The following is a 24,161-nucleotide window of genomic DNA, read 5'->3' as shown; positions in this document are numbered from 1 at the left end:
TCTCCCCAGTCCACCTACTACCGTTTACTTCTCAGAGTCCCCCAGCAGCTGCTCTGTGTGTTCTGTTGAGGTTTTTAGCGGCCTTCAGTGGACCGTGTTTACTCCGTTTTGTCTGAAACTGGCCCCCTCTCCAGCCGCTCCCCGATATCTGCTAACTCTTACGCCTTCTGTTAGGGGCACTGCTCTCTCAGGGCTGGCTGGGCTGTGGTCCCCGCTGATTTGTCTGCTGCCCTGAAATGAAACAGGCCACAGCCGGACATAAGTCCATCACGGTGAAGCAACATTCTTTACCAGCACCACTTACCGGTTCTGGTCTACTCTGTGTTCGAGGACTTTGATTGAAAGTGACACACAGAGGTCAAACTCAGGCCAGAAATCCAGAGAGACAGTTTAATGCAGTGTTTTATTAGCAACAGAAGGATCTGCTGAGAATGAGAGAAGCTCCCTATAAAATGGGAACCGTGGAAGCATCTCATTAAACCTTACTAACATCTTTGCATGTTACCTACAAGAGACTATTGCCATTCTAATAGAAAACTAGCTCCTGCTCATGGAAGCACTGGGGAGAATCTTTAGACGGTGTGGCTGAGAGAATGGTGTGAATTTGTCCCCTTGCTCACCTATGTGTGAGTGCTAGCCCTTGGGGACACTTTCTTGCCTGAGTTTCCTTATGATCATGTGGGGAAGTTCTAAGTCATTCCTTGTGTTCAAAGGCCATCCATCGCACTGCAAGGGAAGTGTTTCATCTTTCCTCCATACTCCGAGAACATACATGCTTCTCCCTTCTTTGCTTCGTAGTGCAGCTCAGTTCCCTAACCTGAGCGATTTCTTGTCTGACCATTTGCCTGTTTTCTGTCCTGCTGTGACTGGACCCTGGCAAATACACAAGGTGTTAAGACTCCTTTCAGCAGGAAAAATAACTTCCGAACTAAAAAGAGATGACTCCCATTGGGCCAGGATACTTCTCCTGCTCTCCCAGCAGACACTGCTACTCAATAATTTCTTATCCAATTACCATGCTTCTCAGACATGAATATACATATCAATCATCTGAGGATCTTGTTAAAATACAGATTCTGATATCGTTGGTCTGGGATAGGGACTGAGATACCCCATTTCTCATCCCCTCACCTGGGGTATTGATGCTGCTGGGTCTGCTGACAACACTTGTATAGAAAATTGGAGGCAACACATTTGCGATTTGAAGAGCTTTATTGAAGAATCTCCCCAAAAAGACGACATGCGAACATCACATAGTTTAGGAAATGTTACTAAGGTTTTTTGGTCATTGTCTCAGGTTGGGTTCCCTGGCGAGCCGACTCTGAGATGGAGACTGAATGCAGGAGTGTACAGCACGTCCTCTAATAACGTCGTTCTATTCAACATCCTTTCGTTGTAACAGCAATGAGATGTCGTAGGAACGTAACTCTTGTTTACGTCAATTAGCCTTCGGTGAAATTGGTTTCATTGGTAGTTACGCGGTAGTTCCAAGAACCTATCGACGACGTTAAATGTGGACTTATTGTATCAAGAAGTGCTCTTGAGATTTCTACCTGTGCAAGAGGCAGAGCGGGAAGTTGGGCAGTACAGGAGGCCGTCTTAACAAAGGGTTCCCTTAACCTCCCTGGGAGCTCTGAAGCAGGGCTGCTGCTTTAGAGTTGTCCTGAGTTGAGGTGCAGGGGCCAGGCCTCTATATTGAACCCTGACTAGTCATTGGATGCAGGCTGCCCCAGGAAGGGGGTGTCACTTTGAGCGAGGGGTCTCTCTTCAGCCTACGCACTTCCTGCACAGGGCTGGAAGCTGGGGCTCTTTGCAAGCGGCGCTTCCAGCGGCTGAGAGGCCATCTAGGCAGAGTATCATGTTGCATACCTAGTCCTAGGTCCTGGTCTCCAGCTCCTCTCTTACTGAGGAGCTAGCTTGGAGCCTTCCTCTTCATTTTTATACTGATTTCCTCAAATATAAGCCCTTAATACCGTGGCCTGGAAAGCCAACCACAGTTGTCAGCCAGTGTTAATCCAAGCCTCTAGGTGGGTAGCTTGCATGTTTAAGAATTTCTAGACTAGATTTTTCAACAGTGGAAGGGTTCCACTGAACATTTCCCCATATTAATAGATTCCTGCTAACTCAGGGGTTCGGATGGCTATAAGAAAAATCTCAGTCTGAGGCGGAGGTAGAGACTTGAGGCCTAACAAGAAAAGGACTCCTTTTCTTAGAGAAAACAAAGGGCTTGAGCTATCTGGAGGCAGAATGGAAAGGAGAAGTGTTAGTTCTGGAAAAGTCCACAGGCTGTTTAATGATTTCATCCTCTGCCGCACTGATTGTGTAATGTGAACTTTAACCTCTGCTAAATATAGTTTGTACCCTGAGAATCCTTCACACTCTCGTAAAAATAGCACACTTGAATGGCTCACGAGCTTGATGACTACAGGGAAAAAGATTGGGGCATTCTGGGTAAGGAGAGGAAGAGAGACCATGACTCCATGGGGTGGAGTATCTGGAGACATCTTGCCCATTTGAATATTCTAGACAGCAATGGCAGAGGGTTATCCACCAAAGTGGCGGTAGGAGGCAGCTGGATGGTGGGCTGGCAGTTCCTAGAGCAAGGGGATGCAGCAAAACCCGCCATCTCCTCCACACACCACACTTCTGCTTGTATCTCCTACCGGAGCTGGGCTGTGATGACTGGGGGACAAAGTTTCCTGCCTGGGGGAGATTCTGCAGCTGGAACATTGGGAAACTCAGTCCCTGGGTGGGGGAAATGTGGGTACCACAGGATGTGGACAATTGGAAAAGAACCTGGACCCAGGGAACTGGCCCAAGAGGCTGGGCAGGAACTCTCCATAAAGGCAGGCACAAGACTAAACGGCCACACTCCACACACACAGTGGAGCAGAGGCGGCCCCCTGGGCTGGAGGGATGGGCCCTACCATTGCCACCACTGGACACAGGCTGACGCCAAACACTGGCCAGAGCAGGGCTGCCTACAGAGGATCAAGTGTCCAGGAGGTGAGACCTCTGACTTTTTTCCTGCCCACTTCCTTCAGGCTTGTGAAGTGCAAGAGGAATAAAGAAAAAGCAGGCCTGGAACACAATTTTTGCTTTTGCGGCTCCATGAACCAAAGGCATTAATTGTTGCTATTTACTTATTCTACCTCCATGCTGTACCTCCAGAATTTTCCGTATGCTGCGTGTTCAGAGATGAGAATGGAAGGTACCTGATGCCCCTGGGAAGGACGATGAATTATTTGCAATCTGAAATCTTCTCAGTCTCTGGGTCGGCAGAAAATCACCTCATGCAGGTAGATGAGGCACAAAGGTGTGTGTGACAGAGAGCAGAGATATGTCTCTGGCCAGTCTCCTCTTGCCTTCACCCTATCCTCTAAAAAGATTCTCCCCGATAGCAGAAATCCTATACAATGGAAGGTACACGGAAGCTGCCCAACCCGACAAAGTAATGCCAATGACTGAGAGGGTAGAACCTCAACCGGGGGCCATTCGGTGTGCCCAGCCATTGATTGACATTTGGGTATTTTTTCCAGCAAACCAGGAGAGAGCGGAAAGCAATGAAGAACTTAGATATGCTGATCCTGTACCAAAGACCTTTCACAGTGGCAGCTCCTCTTATTATCTTCACTCCTGTTCTCTTTCACTGGATAACTTCAGGCTGCTGCTTTTGAGGAAAGAAGAGTGGAATTTATTGAGAAACTACTATATGCTTTATATACTAATCTAATTTAATTCTTACAGCCATCAATGGGATACGGTTTCTTTCTTCCTTCCTTCTTTCCTTCCTTCCTTTTCTTGTGTTCTTTTTTTTTTTTTTTAACTACATGAGGGAAACTCAGAATAGTTTATATGTGTCAGGGTGAGGGATTTTCAGCCCAGCTCTGTTTACACACACACACACACATACACACACACACACACATCACCAAAGGAATCGTGGGAAAATGCCAGTGTCTGGGTCCCACCCCCCAACCCCCCAGTCAAATAAATCAGAATCTCTGGAGATGTAGCCCAACCATGGTGCTTTAAAAAAATCTCTCTGAGTGAAGCTAATGCATCCGGGGATGAGAACCACCGGGCTTACACCTCACTGCCTCCTTCCCATTCAGGACAACCCCTGTGTTCTGGCCTCCCTCCCATTCTCTTTGGCTTCTCACAAATACCCCCATCCTGCCAGCTTGTCTGTGGAGACTCAACAAACGGAGGTGACACATGAAAGCCTAAGGATCACTCCTTTTCTAACAAATGTGTGCGGGAGATCTGTGATGCAGGCTTTGCTTGCTGCATGTAAACATGTCTAATGAACACTCTGAATTGTACTATAAACAAAACAGCAATTCTGAGAGATGTTAACTAATCGCCTTGCTGTCTTTATATGAGGTAGTGGGAAAAGCACTGCATTTGGAGCCATGAACCTAGGGCTCCAGTTTCCATCTGCCTACTAGCTGGCTGTGTGATCTGAGGACATTCCTTTACACACTTGGACCTCAATTTCCTTTCTTGAAGGAAGAATGTGGGTGTAGGACTGGGTAACGGCTGACATTCCTTTTTTAAGCTGTCATGTGGATCGTGACATTGCTACTTCCTCAAAACCTTGGGATATCCATCTGTAAGATGGCTGTGTCATTTAATCAGTGATTTTACCTTAAGTGTGTGTTCGTCTCCTTACAAAAAAAAATATTATGAAGACACAAAAGGCCGTTTTCCCTAAATAAAAAATGAGGTCAAGCCCTCTCTCTCCTACCACCCTTTTAAAAACAATCTGAGTCCATTTAGAGAGTGCAATGCTTACGCTTAGATGTTAATTATACGTTCCTTTAGTGACATGTGTGACCTTGGCTTTTAATTATTCAGGAGTGGCGAATACAGAACCTAAAGTGGGTTGTTTGAGACAAGATGCTTGGAAATAAGGTAACCCTTGTCTCTTGCTCCCAAATCAGAATGAATTAAGTAATTTTCGGGGTAAGCATTACAAGACACATTCATTCTGAGGAGATTAATTCAGTCCAGGCGTGGAATTCTAGAATTTAGACATTATTCCTACTGGCTGACCGTGAGTAATACAGGGAGTCAGAGGAGGCAGCCCAAGCAGGAGGTCTTAGGGTTTGGGGCTTGCACAGTGTAGATACCACGAGACCCAGCCACCGCCTCTGTCCTGGGGGAGAGCTGCCGGATTGTTGGAGCCGCGTATTAGAAACCTCCTAAGGCACCATGGAGCAGTAGGGCCCTGAGAAACCAGCCGAACAGTGCTGGGCTCTGCGGAAAACTCAGTTGGTTAAGCCTAATCCAACCCGGGAGCGGACACTGAGGGATGTTAATTCTGCATTTCCCAGCTGAACGCGGAGGAATCTGGGGGGCCCTGGAAGGGACCTGAGGAAGGCCTCAGAGGGGGCAGGGGGAGCCCCAGAGGGGCAGGGGGAGCTGAGGAAGGAAGGGAACCAGAACCACCTACTCCTGTTGCAACTTGAGCGGCTGGGCCTTTATATAGTGCGCCCTTGTAGGTTTTCTTTGGGAAAATGTCTCATAGCAAACAAGTAAACAAAACAACTCTTCCAAGGTCATAAAACTGCATTCGTACCCAATTCCGCCAATAAGGATTGAGTCAGCGTCTAGTCCTGAGGAGAACAGCTTTACCACCTCCAGAGCAGGTGATAGAGGAACTTCTAGGAGCAAAAGGCGTATTTAGTCCGTCAAACAGCACGGTGAAGGGAAACCTTTCTTACTGTTTGGCTTGGGCCTTGAAATTCAGCCTTGGGTGGTCAGGCCCCACCCCAGGGACCTTCAGAGTGAAGTAAGCTGCCACCCACCCCCTCCTATCCTCTTGGGAGCCTGGTCCTTTATGGCTTTTGTCTCCCTTCTCTCGTGATGGGACACTGCCTTGGGGGACGGTCTCTTTAGACCCAGAGCTAAAGCCTTCCCATTTCAAGGAGTCATCACAAACTGGGACAGATCTTTCCAGAAAGTTCACGGGTGCAGCCTGTGAGAAGAGTACGTCCCAGGTACATAAGGGCCTGAATACCACAGCTCGTGGCTGGGCCCAGGTGTTTACTGAGTGCGGGAGGAGCCCTGTCTTCCCCAGGAAAGCCTTTCGCCACATTACAGTTCTGTTTCAACAGTCTGCTGGTTTTAGAATTGCCTCTCCCCACCCCAACCCCCTTCCAGCTATAATAAAGATAGGACTACGGAGATCAGATTTCCATCCGTACACTGTGTTTTCATTCCTTCTGACTAAACATTTCCCATGTGTTCCTAGCCTGTGACAGTCCTGTCAGAGCCTCCGTCCCCTGCCAGAACTTCGACACCTCAGGCCCGATCTCTGTGAAATCAGGACAGGGGTTCTGTTCTTTCAAGAGTTCGGTCACACGTTTTCTTCGAAGGAATCGTCTCTGAGGATAACGAAGGCTTTTTCATTTTAATGGAGGCGTGCCTCATTTTTTGCGTGATATAGTCATTAAAACGAGAGAGGATGAACTTCTACTTAAATCCACTCTTTAAGGGGAAAAAAAGAAGTTTGGACTTGCCCTACTTTGTCTGATAGGTTTATATTTTTGTAAGCACTACATTTCCTCAAGCAGAGATGGGGTTACACACGGATATCCTTGGACTGTGTTCTAATCATGGACCTCCTACCTATAGTGGAGTGTTTCCTGCCCCAGTAAACTTTTCCAGTTGCTTTTCTGTTGTTCTGTCCCACATAGAAAGCCCAGACTCCGTTCTAGGGTTCTATGTTCATTAACCTTCTTCTTACCTGGGCTCGCAGGGCAGGCCTTTGCATTTCTTCCCCAGTTCAGAAACCTGTGTCCGGAAAGGCGAACTCTCAGGCCTGGGCTTCTGGGGGATCCCGCTGGGGTAGGATAGCTTGGGTAGTAGGAAACAGGACCTTTGTGGTTGTCCTGCGAGTCTTAAGAGAGAGGAAAGGGAACAGGATTTATTTTTGTGACGACTCACGGGTCACAGTATCTTTCTCCTAGGAGATGATTTCTAAGCTTCGGCAAATCCAGGGATCTCATTCTTGTGTTTGGAGAACAGACCCATCGCTAGAGGATGACCGAGTGGGGCAATTGCTCCTGGACTCGCTTCTCTAGAGACTCTGCCAACTGAGTAATGAGGAGGGGCAGTGCTGATGATCACATGCACCCCCCCCCCCAATTTTTATCAGCTTGTGTCTTCCCTCCTGACTCCCTGCCCGGTCCCGATGGCCTGCTGGGGAGGTTTCCTTGCGTCACTTCTACCATCTAAGTGCTGCATTGGCTGTTGTGGGTACCACTGACCAAGGCTGACCTTGATGTCCATTTAAACCAGACTTTGTGTACAGATATTACGAGAACAGGAAACAGGGGCCCTGCCCACTCTCATTAACCTTGACTTGAGCTCCATTAGAGATGGCGCATAAACATCGTTTTTCCCAGAATTCAGTCCTCAGGTTTTCTCTCGTGCTATGTACTCCTCCCTGGGCTATTTCATCGGTGCCTGTGGATCTCATTTCCACCTAAGTGCTGAGGTCTTCTAACTCTATCGTTCAAAATTTCTTCACGACATCTCGCGTCACATGGTCTAACGACCCCTTAGAATCTCCATGTGGGGGTCTTGGAGGCTTGAATTGAACATATCGAAAATTTAACTCCTTACCGTCTTCTCCCTAGCTAGTTTTTCCTTCTGTGGTACTTCTGGTAGGTTGCACCATTGTCACCTACACATAAACACAAGAGAGAAACTGTCATCAGCCCAGACTCCTTCCTCCTTCCCTATGCTATCCCCACTTCATGTCATGACTGCTTGAAACAACCTCAATGGTTCCCCATCTCCTTTAGAATAGAGTTGAAAGTCTTTACTAAAGCACTGTTAAAGAACAAAATTCACATAGGGAAACGATAGTCATTAATATCGTAATAACTGTGTATAGCACCAGGTGGGCACCAGACTTATGGGGGCACCACTTCATAAACCATATAAATGTCTAACCCCTATGCTGTACGCCTGAAACTAATATAAAATAATATTGAGTGTCAACTATAATTGAAAATTTTAAAAAACAAACAGTGTTCAGACAAACAAACAAGAACAAAATTCAACCCGGTAAATTCAAGGATCCAATTGGTTTTATTAAGCAATTCAAGAATTGGGCAGCATCCCGTCTGGGAACTAGAAAGATACTCTGAGGGGGTGTACAAAATGGAATGATTTTATAGGCAGAAGTTTGGGGCAGACAAGTTATTAGCCCCCCACCAAAAAAAAAAAAAAAGATTATTTTTAGGCCAGGTCATCTTTTGCGGGGAAGGAAATGGCAGGGGTTTTATCATGCCAATTACCTCGCTGGTATTGATCAGGAAATTTCTGACAGATTGGTTTAAAATTCTACCCCTGGGAGAGACTGAAACTGCAGTGAAGTTAGTTATTGTGTTTTGGTTGGGGGAGGTAGCTTAGCAAAAGTGACTCCATTCTGGCCTGCCATTTCTTGTCCTCAGCAGCACAAAAGGCCCTTGCTCTCAAGTCCCCTGCATATGTACGTACGATCCATGAACTAGCTTCAGCCAAGTGTTAACTTCTGGCAGCTTTCTGAATTAGCTGTGTTTTTTTCACGCATCCTGGCCTTTGCACACAGTTGTTTTTATTTATGCTGGGAACACCTTGCACACCCTTCTTCCCGCCACCCCCAGGGAATTTCTGCTGCTTCTTTAAGACAGCTCTGCTGTCATCTCCAGAAAGCTTCCTCTCCACAATGCCCCACTGTGGGAATTAATTACTAGTTATTAAATTTCTGCTGGGAGCTTAGTGCTTTGAATATATTTACATATCTTTTTCTAATCTTTTCAACATTCCTGAAAAGGAGGTAGTACTGCCCTGGTTTAATAATAAAGAAACTGGGCTCAAAAGGTAAGGAAACCTGGGAGTATGTTCGAAATGCAAATGCTCAGCCCCCCAACCCTCAACCCCAGTGAATCAGAACCTCTGGGGGTGGGACCCAGCAGTCTGTGTGTGAATAGATGCCTCCTTCTGACCACAACAAAATTTGCTCTATGGAGCTTGAAGAAATCGCATGGTCCATGAAGAGATCGCTTCTGGAGGGGATGGCCCAGAGGAAACACCTTTCAAGTGCTTGAAAACCAACTTAACGTCACTCAAAGATAGTAAAGAAACCATTTTAGGATGGAAACTAACTGGAGAATGAAATAGCATACCTGGCTGAATTTTAAGAAAAGCCTCTTTGAGACCCTGACTATAGACTGAATGGGATCTTGTTGGGCAAACAGTTTAGTCTTCATAAATGGCCTTCATAAAGGGCCTTCATAAAGGGAGAGGGGTGAATTGGGGTAGATTGTCCCAAGTATGTGTCCCCTTGTTTTGTAGCCACCCACATGTCCTCCTGGGCTCACCAATGGCCCACTCCATAACCTGAGACTGCGGTGAGGATGGCTAGAGTGCAGGGTGACGGGTCACGGGGAGTACTGACCCTTTGTGAGGAGCCTCGAGAAGTTGAAAATCTTTCGCCCCCCAAAGGCACGCATGCTTCTCTCAAGGTGACATTTCAGGCCGACGAGGGACATTGCGGGGGTAGTAGTTCTCAACTGAAAAAGATGAATGCCAAATGAGTCCGCTTATAGGACTGGTTGTAACCATGAAATGACCCAGAGTACATTCCAGACTATTGATGGGGAATCTTTAACTACTACTGCATATCTTTTTCTAATCTGCTAAATAAATAAATAAATAAAATAATAATAGCTGCCACCTATTAAGCATCATTTTATGAATACAGACACTAAGAGAGGTAAAGTAATTTATCCCAACTCATATTCTGGGGCTAAGGGGTCTTTGAATAGCATACAAAGAAATAGGATAGAAAAAAAAAATCTGTTTCTCCCACCAACCTCTAATAATTAGAGTCAGACTAAAATCTGGCATTTCCTTCAATCATGAATGTAATCCATGAACTAGTATAGGAATGGCAGTACTTAGATCTCTGTCAGTATTAGGAATTACCGATAATTTCTTGTCATATTACAGTCGTGAATATCTCAAAATATCTTTTATGCTTATCATTATGGCAACATTTCGACACTTGTTAAACTTGCCTCTAGATCCTGTTACTTAATGTATTCATAAAGAGGCAAATATTACTATCACAAATTATTTTTTTTAATATTCTGATAACTGTTAACATAATTTCAATTATATTTCAGTAAAATGTGTTTCTTCCATAATCTTCTATGTTTTATGTGATGCATTTAAAACCTTCTAGTACTTGGAAACAGCCTATAGGCTTCACCAGATGCTAAAGGGATTCGTGATATTTTTAAAAAGAAAAGTAAAAAAGGAAGAGCCCCCAGTGGATGGTGAACCTGGAATTCAAACCCACGTCCCACCTCGGCCCATGCTGGCCCAAGGCTCGCTGTAAACTGCTGATACTCTTTGGCAATCCTCAGAGCCATTGGCAACATAGGACTGGTAGGGTTGTCAGACACAAAGGGAGCGTGCTGGGAAAAAGGAGTGGCGGTGCAGGTTTTAGGGAAACTCGGGGTGAGTCCTGCAACTGCATGCAAAATGCTTTGGTGGTTTGTGAATAAATCTATGAGTTTCTTTTCTTGTTACCTCGGAGGGCAAATTGCAAAATCATTGGCAACATTTGTAATATTTATCCAGTGCCGATAAGGTGTTGGTTTCTATCCTGTTGCATGAAGAGAAATTTAGTAACTGTTTCTGTAGCATTGCAATGCCCAGACATGGCCTTGCGATGAGCACTGGGAATAATGGAGGAAAAAGACAAAATTTCTGCTTCACGTGGACACAATCCAACAGGGAAAAATATACGCAAGACCTATATTTAGGCAAGGGTAGATTGTAGCTTTTGGGGGGGCTAAACCAAGGTGTCTATGGAAGTTAGACATGGGAGAGGCTCATTCTGCAGCATGGGAGGGGGAAACTAAGGAAGAGAAGGGATTGGCTGGGACCATGATAGATAGGCAAGGCAGGGGGGTTCAGGGAACGGGGGAGGGCTCTAGCCTATATAGGAAAAGGTAGAGTGTTTTTGGAAGGACCAGGTTCAATATGGAAACATCAAACTCTGCAGTAGCATACAAGCCCCTGCACAGTCTGGAGTCCCTGATCTCTCCTCCTGCTCTCTCCCCTCTGCTCACCCCGGGCCAGCTGCACTGCTCTCCTTGCTGTTCTTTGAACACCCCAGGCCTACTCCTGCCCCAGTGCCTTTGCATTTGCCATTCCTTCTGCCTAAAACGCTCTTTCCCTGGATACCCTGGAGGCCCACTCGCTCATCTCCTTTCTGTCTTACTCCCTCAGAGTAAGGCTTTTGTGACCATCCTGTTTGAAATTGCACCCCCCTTCTCACCCTGGTATACCATCACCCCATTTCCAGCTTTACTATTCTCTAAAATCCTGATTAACACTGACTTACTTGTTCAGTGCTTCTTAAACCAGAGTACTTAACCAGAATCACCTGGAGGGCTTGTTGAAACTGTCTGCTGGGCCACACCCGCAGGTCCTGGAGTCAGTAGCGGGGTGGGGCCTGAGAATGTGCGTTTCTAGCAAGTTCTCGGGTGGTGCTGATGCAGCTGGATGGGGCACTCACTCTGAGAACCAATACACTATGTAGTTTACTTATTTATTGCCTGTCTAGATCCACTAGCGTGTAAAGCTGTTTATAGCAATGCTTTTTGCCAAACAGTGGCTAGAACACTCAGTGGCATCTGTGGAACGGATGAGTGGGCGTGGCTTAAGTAGAGGGTGTGTGAGGACGCTGGCCACCGGCAGTAGGAGTCAGTTTGAAAAGGAAAGTTTGGGTCATATTCTTAACATATCGTTTTAGTAATAACACTTGGTTATTATGAATGATCAAACTGACTGCAATAAAACCAACTACCTTTTATTGAGTGTTTCCACTGTGCCAGGCCATTTCACAGTGAGGTTCAGAGAGACTATATCACTTTGATGTGCCTGAGGTGACATCAGGCATTTACTAAGTATGTGTAGTAAATGTTTTAGTTAGGATTTTAACTTAGGTCTGTTTGACTCCAAAAGGGTGGCTTTACATACTAGGCTGAAAAGCCATCTACTGATTGATTTTTAAACTTTTTATTTTGAAATAATTTTAGATCTACTTGAAGAGTTGCAAAGATGGCATAGAGGGTCTCCATACAACCTTCACCCAGCTTCCTCTAGTGTTAACATCTTATATAACCGTAACCATGCTACATTTATCAAAACTAGGACGTTAAAGTTGGGACAATACCACTAGCCTAACTACAGACTTTACTTGGATTATACTTTCCATTATAATGTCCTTTATTTGTTCCAGGGTCCAATACGAGATACCGTCATCTAGCAATTTTTAAAGACCGGCTGTGGACAGATTTGAATGTGGGCAGTATGAAGTGCTGAAGGTACAGAGATGACTAAAACGCAGCACAAACCTTGAGGTGTATATGACAGGGAAATAGACACAGAAGGAAAGGATTTCACCAGGTGAGGTCCTGTCAGAACAAGAGGAAGTCAGGATGCTTGCTGTGAGGGCCAGCAGAAGACAGACAGGTAGTTTAATCCTAGGGTTTGGGGTGGCTTCTTGGGAGAGTCAGGTAGGAGGACCAGCATGGTAGACACTGCAAGCCACAGAGAATCAGTTGAGACAAATACCTGAGGGTGATGGAGGTTGAGGGAAAGAAACAGGGAGAGCCTGGCAGGGAACCGCCAAGAGCTGAGACCTTGCAGGTTGGTACTGGGGACTCACAGGTTATCTTCCAAGGTGCCAACGCAGCCAGGTATATGTTTGGACTGGAATCTTTTGGCAGGAGCATGTAGGTTAAATGACTGTCCTTCGATAATTAACCTAACTGTTTAACACCTTGGCTGTCATTTTATTTATTATTCTTAATATATGTGAGGCAGTGTAGTATTGTGGTTAGTAGCATGGGCTCTGGAAGGAAACCATCTGGTTCAGAATCCCACTCAACTCCCCCACTTTTCACCTATGTGACCTGGAAGGTATCTTACTTTTCTGTGCCTTATTTTTCCCATCTGTAAAATGGGGATAATACTAGGACCTGTCTCCTCGTGTTGGGAGGATTAAATGAAATGAAGACCCTAAGGCACTTAGCACAATGCCTGCACATAGTAAATAGTCAATGAACATCAACTATTATTCCATTGTGCATCTATTTCACACCTTGGTTGTATTTCTTAAGGGAAAGCCAAGAAACCTGAAATACAGTTTCAAAGAGAGCTTTCGTGTATGTAGTCTCATTACACCCTCAGCATAATTTATTGTGCCCATTTTATAGATAAGGAAAGCAGGACACGGCAACGTTGAATGACAAAACAGATCATCTTACCATCAAGGAGAAGAGCGAGTTTTTGGTTTAAATTCCCAGACTCTTTATGCCAAGACTAGACATCGGCCAAGGTCTATTAACATGAAGGAACAGTTAGAAAAATAATGAACTGTTGTTTGTGTCTGTCTAGAAGATTAGCCGTTATCAGCAGTTTTACCACATAAAATATTTTATGTGTCTGCCTTCTTGCGATGGAATGTCGGACTTGTGAGTATTTAAGCAACTTGCAAGTGCAGATGGATTTCATTTGCTGAGGGCCAAGAGTGCCTAGAGTTGACAAATTGTTAGCTGTCATTAACTTTCAGATTTGGGCATTGAAGATGGGTCTTAGGGGTTGAGCGGGCCAGAATCCACTCCCTGTGTAACCTTGGGTGAATTGCATAACTTTTAGGAGCCTCAGTTTACTCATCTGTGAAATGGGGATTCTAATACTGACCTCTTAAGGATATAGGGAGGCATAAAAGAGACATATTATTCATTGTACAGACCTTGGCATTGTAATGGTTCATTAAGCATGAGTTACCTTTTCCTGCTCCATCTTGTCCTTCCTTTCTGGTAGCTGTAGATTATTTTTGTCAAAGGCCAGGAACCGGCATCAATGTACAGGGAACACTACAAAAATAAAATTTTACCATAGGTATGAAATGTTAGCTCGAAAGAGACCTTCCAAAGCAGCACTCGGGTAGATAATAAAACCAAGATGTGATTTTCTCCATTAGAAATTCTGACACACCAGAACTGGATATTGCAATTTTCATTTTACATTTGGATTTTATTTGTGTCAATGGGGGCTGAAATTTTGATTGCATTGGTGAATCCGAGTGTCTCCAGTCGCCTCCTGTCATCGTGGAGGATAGTGACAGAAAATTAAGCTGGACTGACCCCACCACAAAGTGAATCTCAACAAGAAGGCCTCCGGTGAGTAGGCTTGGGCCCAGAGCGGAGTCCTGTATCACCTACACGTGAAAAAGTGTACATAGATGCTGGTACACACCCCTGGGAGCTGTCCTGCTTTCCAGGCTGAGCTGTCAGAGTGGCACTTCCTAGGAATGCTGCTCTTGCCTGAGTAGGCCTGTCTTTCATGGGGAGCTCCCATTTCACGAGCAGAGAGGTGGCCACTGGCTGCGTGGGCACTGTGACAAAGCTTCTGGTCATCAATATTTGAGTAGAGGCCCTTGAGCAGGTAGGTACACACATGCTGAGGTGCACCATTTAAGAAGTGCCTGTGTCCTCTTTGTGTGGCCTCACTGCACCCGAATAAACCACCTAATCTCCAGCACCCAGTGCAGAATAGGTCAGTGAGAAAGAGCCAGTGCCAGCCAGCCAACCCATGCCCACACGTGCTATCTTGTTCTACAGACTCTGAGTTATCTGACGGTTACTAGTTGCTTGGCCAGCACATTTAGCTGTGCCCTGGGGCTGGCAGGGGGTTCAGGACCATGTTTCCCTTACCTTCAGGAACGGTCTTTCCTCTTATATTTAAAATGAATTCCAGATCTGTCCCCAGCAATGGATAAGTATTGTCCTCAGATTGCACAGGCGCTACTCTGCCACCCATGTTTGACAATGGAACTTGCCCTTGACGTGGGATGTGTAAGGGAGAAGGTAGTGGTCAGGGAAGGCTTCCTGGAGGGAGAAGCCTATGAACAGAGGTAGTCAGATGCATCATGGGAAGACCAGGTCCAGAGGTGGAACAGGCAGCCTGACAATGGGCTTAATGGCTTCAAACAGTGCAGGTGGAGCTCATCAATACTTTGGTGGCTATAGCTGAAACACATTTAAAAAAAAGTGAAACCTGTAGTGAATAGGAATGAGGTAGAAGGAAAGTACAGAGGAAGAGCCAGCAGAGAAGAATGGTCCCGTTTACATAAAATCCTAGGGCTTTTGGCAAATATATGCCAGATGACCAGAGTGTCTGCTTCTGATCTGAGATTTTTTTCCGTATACTGACCTTCATAGCGGGGCTGGGCATGGGAGGGCCTGTATTCCAGTTGTTTTTGTCTCTAGTCAACACAAACTAATAGAAAAGTGATTTAACCTTTTTCCATTTCATTTTCCAAATCTGTTAAACGGAGATAAGTATCCCTGCTTGGTGTACCCCCTACGAATTTGTTGGAGATAAAAATGGGATCACATTTATAAGGATAACTTAAAGAGTCAGGAAGTATGTAGAAAAGAACGTGGTGGTTACAGTTTTATCAGTGAAGCAGAACTGCTTTGGATTCCACTTTTGCAGAACGTGTGCTTGCTGTATATAGAAGGGGCGGTGCAAAAGTTTACCTTCGCCCTGTTATGAAAAAAAAGGCTGTATTAAATAATTGAACAATGCAAATAATATATGAAGGATATGTTTAACCTACTTATGAGAATCATCCGGTTTCACAAACTTAGCAGCAGGCATTTACAAATCAAAAATTCATGAGCCCTTCTGTATTCTCCCGAGCAAGTCATGGAGTCGCTTGACAACACTTGAGCTGTTAAAATCAGAAACATAGCGCTGGAAAGGAACTTTGAGCTCATCCAACCCAAAGTTCCCATTTTACAGATGACAAAACTAACTACCAAGGATAAGTAAGTTTTCAGAGCTTTTTCAGTCTGCCGGAAAGCCAGAAACTGAACCAAAGTCTGGTGTCTATTATAATTCCATGCTGCCTTATTTGTTGGCTGGCTCAAACACTAATTTTCCAGTTCTAAAGAAACAAATCCTGTCTTCTTTGCGTGGAATCTTACACAGAAACATAGACTCACCAGCGGTGAATAAAACAAAAGTAAACTTCTGTATTGTCTCACTTCCTCCCTTGACCAGCCATGGATCCAGATTGTGGGGTGGGCCTGAAACTTTTTAGATTTGGGGGATCCTCTGTGAGAAAAAGAATCAAAATTATGATTAGAAAATTATTACAAACGTAAATATTTATTTAAATCGAGAGTATTATAATTAAAATTTTTAAAGTTGACAGAACCACAAATATCAGAAAAATCCAGAAAAATAACAAAATATTTTTATTAACTGTCTTATTAATTTTATTATTGTCATTTGTTAACTGCACATCTTTAAAAACTTTTGTTTTTAAAAACATCTTTTGGCCGCAAACTCTTTCATTACCTCTTCACTTGATAACAGTTTTGTGATATCATAGCCTAAAGGGAGAAGAGAAAGGTAACTTAATATTTCCTTCCTTCGTGAGGCCTCTAGAATGGCTGATCAAAAATAGTTTTTACTATTGATACTTAAAAATTTTTTATTTTAGCTTCCCAACTTGCTATTGGTAAAGTCATGTAAATTTTTATGATTATATTCAAATTTAAGAAAATTTCTCTCATTTTTATCATATATAAACTGTTACAAACATACTTGCTTTTGTTGTTCTTCTTGGAATATATGCCCTATCAACGTGGAAATTCACTTAATTACAGCTTTCTGTAAATTGCAAACAAAAGCATAAAAAATGACTGCTAATCAGGTGGGAAGAGGAGGCAGGATATACCACGTCCAGGAGGGTTTGTAGACATCTTATAGAGACTGTACGTAATAATGCAAGAGAAATAACAAAAAAGAAGCCATTATGGAATCCCTCTGTATCTAAAATATGAGTTTTCTTCAGGTAAAAGATAGGCTTATGGGTTGTTGGTGAGTGAAAAACAAGAAGCATTCTGCAGAGTCTCTATCCAGAACTTCTTTTGACTTTCCTTTCATTACAGGATCTTGTGTTCTATAGGGAACCATTCCTTGTAACTCAGATAAGGCTGACCCCACATGCTCTGGTCACAGGGGTGAGCCTGAGACGGAGGCCTAGCCAACAGGATATACCACACCTCAAGCCACAGGGAGGAATGGGCACGTGAGCTTTCACTAAGACGTGATTTATGGACCACAGAGACACTGGGAGAGAGGAAGGGTGCTGTTTTACCCTCGGCGGTCAAGGGCTGCAAGGTTTCTGTTTAGAGCAGAGAGGCCTCTGAGAGGAAAGCCAGTCACAGAACCCAGAGTGGCAGGGAAGATAGACAGAGCTTGGTGTCACTATCTGAGCACCTGAGTGCAGCCACGCCTGAAGTCCAAGCCCATCTTTAGACTTCTCATGTGGACAGGCCAATTTTGTCCCTGATGCACGTAAGCCAGTTTGCACTGACTTTCTGTCACTTGCAGCCCAGAGAATCCTGATTGATACAGCAGCGAATCAAACAAGGCAAGAGGGAGGCCCCGAATCTGCCACAGTGATCAGAGTGGGGTCAGGTAAAGAAAAATGTGCAGAAGATAAGAAACTTCGTGAAGACTTCGTGAAGCAGCCTGGTGTGGTGGACAGCAGCCTGGTACTTGGACGAGCATCGGTTTGGGATGAACTGATCTGAGTTCTAACACCAGCTTGTCCACTTCCTGGACTGATAAATCTGAGAAAGCCAGTTAAACATGAAACCTACGTCTTAGTTTTCCCATCTATAAAACAGGAAGAGATGACACACCTTACAAATGTGTGAGGATTAAGCAGGACGATGTATGTAATGTTCCTCATACAGAACTTGGCAGGTAGTGTCCCCTTAATCGACATTAGTTCTCGGCACCATAGAAACCAGGTATCAAAGCCACTGCAATTAAAAAAAAGTCCAAATGGACTACTAACATTCCTTGGATTTTCTCCTCATTGACTCTGACTTTTATCCCTTTTGCTTGGTATTCATTCCTCGTAGCTGCAACTGAAAATAAGACTAATTGCCATTATTTGAACATGTACCTTCTCTGTGTGCTTTACACACATTATCTGTGATCTTGACAGTAACAATTCAAAGTAGGCGGCACCATTTCACGGGTGTGGGGAGATGAGTGACACGTCTACACTCGTAGAAGGCAAAGCCAGGAGGGCGTCTAGACCCCAGTGGCATTGCTTGCTGTTGGAATTTTTCTTTCTCAGGAGAATCACGGAAGACATGCTATTGTTTTGAATTTCAAACCACAGTTACCTGTGTAACTAAAGAACTCGGAATTCCTTCAATAGGAAAAAGTGCAAACTGACCCAGCGAATGCCAGATCCAAGGAGATATCCACTTGCATCTCTTACTGGGATACAGGTAAGACGATGTTCTTGAACTTCACACAATTGGATGCAAAACTGCGCTTTTAGGATACATCTAATCTAGATTAAGTGTAAAAGTAACCGTTTTAGAATGACAGAACTGCAAGATGAGGTTCATGCTAAATGGACTTTTCTTTCATCATGACACAAATCCTCAAATCAAGCCGAAACACCCACCATTATCATCCCCACCCTCTCCTTGCACCCCCTACCCCAATCTGTTTTTGTTTTTAAATATAGGTGGTCCTATTCTGATTAGCTGCACTGTCTTCATTAGGACATAAATGGAACTATTTGTGTTCCTATGGAAACACAAAAGTTGCAAAGATATGTCTGAGGATGTTTGCTGCAGTCTTTTTGCAAGAGCAAAAAGGGGTCCTTATTGCTGATGTCCAGGAATAAGGGAGGTTATTTAAATAAGTGGAACACTGTGCTACAGCTAAAAAGAATGGGATAGATCTGTATATGCTGACATGGAAAAATGTCGACAATATACCTGCATGTCTAAAAAGTAAGTTGCACAATGATATTTAGAATATAATCTCATTTATGTGTTAAAAAAAACAAAAACAAAGGCAAAAGTAAAGAATATACTGTGTTTCCCCGAAAATAAGACCAGGTCTTATATTAATTTTTGTTCCAAAAGACGCATTAGGACTTACGTTCAGGGGATGTCATCCTGAAAAACCATGCCAGGGCTTATTTTCCGGTTAGGTCTTATTTTCGGGGAAACACAGTATCTGTACGATGGAAAAGCCGGGAGGAAGAACACGAACCTATTATTAGTGGTTCTTGGGTTATTGTTTGGAATGGGGTCACAGAAGACTTTGACTTTTCACTTTAACATTTCTATATAATTGTGAGGCTTGGGGTCTTCTTTACATTCTTTTTTTTTCTTACAATGAGCCAGTTTTATTTCTACATTCAGAAAAAAATGTAGACAGACTTTTCAAAGTTGAAATTAACAGCACCTTGATCAATACCTCAGAGTACAGACTCAGCTATTAATTGGGACTGGTGTGAATATTAGTCTCTACATTCTGTGTCATTTGTCCTATGGTTATTTGCACAGCCCAGAGTGGTTTTTCCAATTACTGACTTTTTAAGAAGTTTATCCCTCTTCTTACAGACCACTGGGTGGCCGTGGGAACAGGGCCACCATCTCGCCATCTGTGAAGCTTTTCCTCTGCTTTTCCTCCGTCTTAACTGGAAAGACCCACCAGTGTGTTGCAGCTACTTCGCTCTTTTCCCACCTGCGTAAGGTTTCCATGTCACATCAGTAGTCCCCAAGTTGAAATAAAGCAAGATGAAATTTTTAAGAAGCCCTATGTATTTAGATAAAATACTTCCTTTGCCTCCATTCTCTAACATTTCTTCTGCATCTATCTGCCTCTTGCTGTGATAGGTGCTGTGATAGGTGGGGCACCGTTTCTGTGCTCAGCGTCTTGGTCGAGACAGACAGGCAGGTGGTAACAGTGACAATAGGAGATGACACCTGTATTACTACTTCTTAGCACCCACGTGTGTGTCTGTATCAGGTACTAAGGGTACAAAGATGAATGAGACATGGTCTCTTACATGGTCTTACAGTCAAAGCAGCCTTATCCAATAGAAATATAATGCAAGCCACACATGTAATTTAGATTTTTCTAGTAGCCACATCATAAAAGCAAAAAGAAACAGGTGAAATTAGTTTTAACCAGACATGAGTTAACCCAATATATCTAGAATATTATCATTTCAACACTTGATCGATATAAAAATTCATATAAAAATTATCAATGAGATAGTTTACGTTATTTTTTTCACACTAAGTGTTTCTCATCTGGCATAGCTTATATTTACAATACTTCTCCACTCAGACTAGACACAGTTCACATGCTCAGTGGCCACATATGGCTGGTGGCTACCATATTGGACAGGGCAGATCTAAGGGGATGAAGCGCCTATAAATATATCATCCTACAACATACTGAGGGCTCCCATGGGGTGTACCTACCATGTTGTGGGCAATGGACCTCACTCGTCGAGTGGAATATGTAGGGGAGAAGGTAATGGTCAGGGAGGGCTTCTTGGAGGAAGTGGCATATGCACGGAGGTCGCAAGAAGACCATGTCTAGAGGTGGAACAGGCAGCATGAAGATGGGCTCGATGGCTTCAAACAATGCAGTGCATGCAGGGCTCATCAACAGTTTGTTGGTTATAGCTTCAAAAGGGAACCTGAACCTGAAAACCACAAATAAAAACAAGTGAAAGCCTTAGTAGATCGGAAAGAGGTAGAAGGGAAGTACCGAGAAAGAGCTGGCAGAGAGGAAGTTTGTCCTACTCCAGGATAAACGTGACATGAGATGGGAAAGATGAGGGGTCCTTTGCCAGGGCAAGGCAGTGCCCCGTTAGTGGAGGGCAGATTGAATTCGGGCTCCTGCTTGGTGCCTCGCCCAGGCCCTTTGAGAAGTGCATGGCCACACAACCATCCATGGCAGGCCTCTGCTGTTCTGTGGTTCTGCATCCTCTCCAGCTGGACCGTTTCTCCACATTTACATGAGAATAAGAGCAGAGGAGCTGGTTGGAGGATGTGACATTGATCTTTAGTTTGTTTTTTTCAGAGTTTGTCCAGAAGCGTTAGCTCTCCGCCATGTCTGAGCCTTGCTGCGTGCCACATAAGGGCCCGTGAGAAATACAGTCTGTGCCTTCCCGGGACTTATCTGCCCAAACACTAGCATGAAAGTGGCACTGCCAGTCAAAGGGCGTCTGCGCCTGCAGACCTGGAGCATGAACGCATGCGTCCAGGCTGCAGCTATCAGTGAGACACAGGTGGACCGAAGTGACCTTGAACAAGTCACCTTGCCTCTTTGGGCTTCCTCTCCTCCTCTGTGGACCTAGGGGTTGGGATGGATGACAACGCTCACAGGTGTTGTGACTACGAATCTGCGACAATCTGGAGCAAACCTGTGCTCGGCCAACTCGGCCCCATACCGCCCCATCTCCATGCCACAGTTCCCCCCCTAAACCCCAGTCCTGAGCCCCAGTGACACACGTAAACCCGAGCACTTGGTCCTCCCAACCTCCCCTGAGCAACCTGTTTACTAAAACCCGGGAAAAACTGGTTTCAGTTACATCCTTATGCAACAGTGTTCCCCCCCACCCCACCCCCCATGTTCGACTGCTCGTGCTTTGCGAAACACAATATTGCCACAATGGATTATGCTCCCAGTGATTCCTGGGAACTGAACAGACCAGTTTGGTGAGAAGCCCTGGGCACCCTCTATACGGGCCTGGCCTCGCCCTCTTGCTCCCCCTTCGCTGGGGTGGGAGGATGGTAAGCCAGGAGTCAGGTTAGGTCACAGGATGAGAAGTCTGAACTCGCTGAAGCTGCCTGGGACAGCTCTAGCGTATCCATGCCTTGGCCCCAGCTCACTGGGGCTTTAATAATGCAATAATAACCAGCTTCTGCAGCACACACAGGCTTTTGGAAAGCAGGAGATAAAAGCCACTTTGTTCTGTGCTTGCCCAGTACAGTAGACATCCATAGGCGTTCCCACAGGAACTGGCCACTTGGCTGTCGCTGTTGTTGGATCCCCCTTTCCTGCTTACGGAGAAGCTACAGATAGCTTAGAATGACAACGGCCTCCAGCAAAGGTACTTATAAGAGAAGGCAGGCGAGAGAGGGGTGTATTGGAAAGCTGGGTGTGCTCTCTGCTGAGCTCTTCTCTTCCCTAAGACCGTTGGCCTCTGCAGGATGCTGCATCCACTTCATCACAAAGTCCTCCTGGGCCCAGTGTGAGTCTTAATGCAGTCAGAGCGTGGGTGGCTGGGCTGCAGAGACAAAGCCATTCTCTGCATTTTGCAGTCGGGCTGCATCAGGCCTGCGGGAAGGGGCAGCCCCACATCTCACTCTCTCTGCCATCAGGACCCCAGCCGCCAGACCCCATCCTCCCTCACTCTACGTCCCCCTGCCCGTCCCCACGCTCCCCACCACCCCAAGGCCTGGGTTTATACAGCTGGCTTCTTCACCCCCACCCCCACTGTCCTTCCACTATACTCTTAGGCAAAGTCCAAACTGAGAGCTGGATGGTAGAGGGGTGTCACCTAGATCGACTCATCTGTGCCTCTTACGTTAAAGAACCAGAAACAGAAGCCCGGAGAGCAAAGTGATAGGCCCAAGGAAATAGGAAACACAGCTGCTGCCACGTTGCAAGATACGAATCTCTCTGCTTACTGCTATGTGTTGCAACAACAGCAAAATGCTTTATTTATAACCTCCATTGTCATCTCGAGGAGGTTGTGTCCTGTAAACTACATGGGGATGGCGGGGGTGGGGGGAACACACCTTATTTATCTAGGCTGTTCTGGGCTTGGGTATGCACGCTTGGGGATAGCAGCTTGGCAGAACTGAATTACTTTGCACGACAGAGCAGGAGGCATCTGGGAGGAGAAAGAGGACCCAGGAGACGAGACCAGGGGAGGGGTTGAAAAGAACCCCCTGGTGGTTCTATCCAGCAAGGGAGGGCTTTACAGAACGTACATGTCTGGTGGGTTGTTTTTGTTTCATTGTTTGCTGTGGGTGGTACAATGAAACTGTCAGGAGACTCTCGACTGCTCATTAACCTTAGGTGAGTGGAGGTGGGGAGGACATGTAGAGAGCTGGGTCTGTGTTGACAGGATATGAAACAGACAGCTGCTCCAACCACACACGTGGTTGGAAGGAGGAGGACTAGGTGACACTGGGGTTCTACGTGTGACATCTGGGTTCTACATGGATGTCCAAAGGGGGCCTGGCAGTCCGTGTCCTCACGGGCCCACTGAGAACTGCTCACGCGTGGGTTTGCCCATGGAGTTGACATCCACCCATCTTAGAGCTTTTGGCTTCTAGGCTGTCTGAGTGGAAGCCCCGCCCTCCGACTGTCCTAATTGGTTGCTTTGCTTCCTAACCCACAGGTGGATTTCAGGTTCTCTCAGCCGTACATCACTCATACACATTTAGTCGGTCACTGGGGGATTGGGCCAATGGAATGTCTTTCTAGAACTTCACGATTTTTCGAATACCATATCGATGGTATCGCCTTCCTTTTCCAAAATACCGTGGTTCCCTGTTACCTATAGAATCAAGTGTACAGTCTTGACCCTGTTATCCAAAGTGTGTACTTCCTGGCCTTAATCTACATTCATTCATTCATTCATTCACTCATGCACTCGCCAGATACCACTTTAAAAAGTTATTTAAAAAATTAAGGTGTTCCAGCTACTGTTGTCTCCTATTTAAAAATAAATAAATAAGTAAATAAATAAATAAATATAGATAAATAGATAGATAGATATAGATAGATAGATATAGATAGGACTTAGGGAAGGGATAGATATAGATATAGATATAGATATATCCCTTCTTTCCCTTCCCTGAGTCATCCATGAGAAATTCAATCTTTGTACCACCATCCATGCTGACCTGGGCTACTCGAATTCTCTTTCTCTCTGCTCTTGCCTGGTTGAATCCGTTTCAGTTTCGTTCTCAGGTTGCAAGGAACAGCATCCAAACAATCCCCAGGAAAAGAAGGTTAAGGAGTGGCTTTAAGGAAGGCTACCCACTCGTAGATTTCGACTGACGTCAACCAAGACGTCAAGTTCACAGGTGGAGTCGGGACTGGCTGCTGCACCTCTCAGTTTGGTTGCACGGTCTTTCATTTTCTTATGCCTTGGTCACTTACATTTAGTGCTGTTGGCTCCTCTGCTGACCAGCTTGTTCTGT

The 24,161-nt window shown here is 45.1% G+C and overlaps 1 protein-coding gene and 1 long non-coding RNA gene across 3 annotated transcripts in view; both read right to left on the bottom strand.

Moving 5' to 3' along the window:
* Positions 1–664: 664 nt before the first annotated feature.
* On the bottom strand, positions 665–9,658 carry LOC117014377 (uncharacterized). Its single transcript, XR_004421502.1, has 5 exons — positions 9,458–9,658; positions 7,636–7,696; positions 6,755–6,907; positions 5,585–5,669; positions 665–3,667 (listed from the first exon to the last, which is right to left on the bottom strand). It is a non-coding gene; the product is annotated as an uncharacterized LOC117014377 (long non-coding RNA).
* Positions 9,659–13,124: 3,466 nt separating this feature from the next.
* Positions 13,125–24,161, bottom strand: part of MAB21L3 (mab-21 like 3) — a 165,715-nt gene continuing 154,678 nt past the window's right edge. Inside the window, exon 7 of one of the 2 annotated variants that reach the window (XM_033092786.1) lies at positions 13,125–13,958. The gene's annotated coding sequence lies outside the window, so the exon portion shown is untranslated. Of the gene's footprint in view, positions 13,959–20,420; positions 20,642–24,161 lie in introns of those variants that run through there. The other variant, XM_033092784.1, reaches the window with a different exon arrangement.

This window comes from Rhinolophus ferrumequinum, chromosome 22, assembly GCF_004115265.2.
Source record: "Rhinolophus ferrumequinum isolate MPI-CBG mRhiFer1 chromosome 22, mRhiFer1_v1.p, whole genome shotgun sequence".
Classification (NCBI taxonomy): domain Eukaryota; kingdom Metazoa; phylum Chordata; class Mammalia; order Chiroptera; family Rhinolophidae; genus Rhinolophus; species Rhinolophus ferrumequinum.
The sequence above is the reverse complement of the archived record's forward strand: the minus strand, read 5'-3'. Positions and strand labels throughout refer to the sequence as shown.